This window comes from Chenopodium album, chromosome 7, assembly GCF_948465745.1.
Source record: "Chenopodium album chromosome 7, dcCheAlbu1.1, whole genome shotgun sequence".
Lineage (NCBI taxonomy): Eukaryota > Viridiplantae > Streptophyta > Magnoliopsida > Caryophyllales > Amaranthaceae > Chenopodium > Chenopodium album.
The window spans coordinates 70085738-70088053 of NC_137840.1; positions in this window are offsets into that span (position 1 = coordinate 70085738).

Below are 2316 nucleotides of genomic sequence, written 5' to 3' on the forward strand. Positions count from 1 at the left end.
ATGTTTGCTCCTTTTTGTTTTACACTTATAATTTCTTCTTATTTTGGCAATGTTTTCTCCTTCTAACCACATATAAAATACTCTCATTTGATGAAATAATATACTGTAGAGCTTTATTTATTTATATGTATTTATAGAATTTAGAAATTTTTTCAATAGATGATTAAGGAGATTAATATATATAAAATTAATCATAATCAACCCTCAATATAATTTGAGGCATAATATATATTCCCATGGAAAAGAGTTTGGAATAGACTTTAAAGTAAGATTCATTTATCATCAACCTATAATTTTGAAATGTTTTTCAATATCAGTCCTTTAAAAGTGTCATATAATAAATTGTCATGTCACAATTAATTTTTCTAAAGTAGACTTTAGGGAATGGGTAGATATAGAGTTTAGGAAAAATTAGATATTGTAGAGTATATGATAATGAAAGCATATGTATAGAGTTGAGGAAGTTTTTTAAATAACTTAATAAAACACACATTTTTCGAACATGATTCATGCCATTGAGAAAGCAGAATAAGATATCAAAGGAAGAAGTCATTTAAGAATCAATTTAACACATATAGGGCATGTTTGTTGGAATTGATTGTATTAATTGATTTTACAAACTAATTATACAGAAATGTTTGGTAAATAGTTAATTTCTTAATAAAATTGTTTGAGTACACAAAATATATGATCAATAAGGACATTGATTATATTTATTTTTATTTATAATTTATTTTATTTTATTTTATTTTATTTTTTTTGTAGTTGCTAGTGTTTTGGGTTAAAAGAGGGTTAAAAATGTCACCACATCATCTTAAATTACTTGAATGAGCTGATGAAAAAGTTCCTCGGAGCATTAGCTTATTAAATATGAGCTAATTTGGCGGGAATAGTTCTTTGGCCAATAACAATGGAGGTATTTGCTGGTAAAGTGTTTTTTGGGACAAAATTAGCTTATTTGACCAATAATGTTTTATTATTCATTTTTTTGTCTCACGTTTCGTACAAATGATTATTATTTGCTGGTAAAGGTTTTTAATTTGGACCCTTATTATATTATTAAATTATTTCACACATAAATATGAGGGTCTGAAGGATAAACAAGATACAAACTTGTAATATTGTTGCCACACGCTAATTCTATTGATACATTATTAAAGGACTAAGCTAACTTTTTCAAATTTAAGTTAATGGTTAAAGCTCATAAATAGGTTTTATACTCTGTTATAGTTCTATAACAATCCACTCATATTGTTTTTATTAATTTTTTACTTGTATTTTATACAAATGGCTATATTGCAAGTAAATAAGAAATTTAGAACAAAAGGATGGAGTAAAAAACAAGAGTCAAGGGTTTTTCTTCTCCTTAAACTTGCGAGTAAATGCTATTCGTCTTACAGAAGACCTAGTCTATCTATTTTATAAAATTCAGTATCAAAAAATTTCCAATTCATACAAAACCATCTTAGCTTAACATAAATGGAATAAGGGCTACTATGTCAACAATGACATGTATGTGCAAAGTTTTAAAATTGGGGCCTTATATTATTATTTCGCATATAGACTGATAGACATGAGAGGTAGATAAGATACGAACTCATAACCTTGTTGTCATGCTGATTTTTAATGTCATGTTAACGAATTAACTCAACCAAAATTTTAAGTTGATAATCGAGATAATTAAGGCTTGGAATTAGGTTTTATACTCTATTTTTTCACTTGTTTAAAATTTCATACAAATGGCCATATTATATTACAAGTAGTATGGCCATATTATATTACAAGTAGTATGGCCATATTACTCGTAATAAATTTAGATCAAAAGATGTAAACAAAAAGCTACGGATTATTCTTTTCCTTAAACGAGTAGAACATAATTATTTCATCTAACAAAGGACCTAGTCCTTTTAAAATTCAGTACTCCATACTTAAAATTTCCCAATTCATACAACACAATCTTACAAGAGGAGGGAGGTCAACGCTCCTCTACTCTCAAGTGTTGACCTGCGGAACTGAATTATCTTAACCCGTGAAAAATGTCGGATTAGTAGAATCTTTTTTTTTTTGACGGACGGATTAGTAGAATCCTTCATCTTACCTTAAGAGAAAAAAAAAATACAAATACGGTACAATATACACGCATAGAGAAGTACGAATCTCCCCACGCGTCAGCAACCTATAAGGTGGACGGTGCAAATACAAAAATCCATCCACCAATCACATTTCCATATTCTCACACCTCCAAAATCCACAAAACAATAGCTTCCTTCTTTTGCCCCAGGTTTTCCAAACAGGAAAGAGAAGTGATTGAGAAAA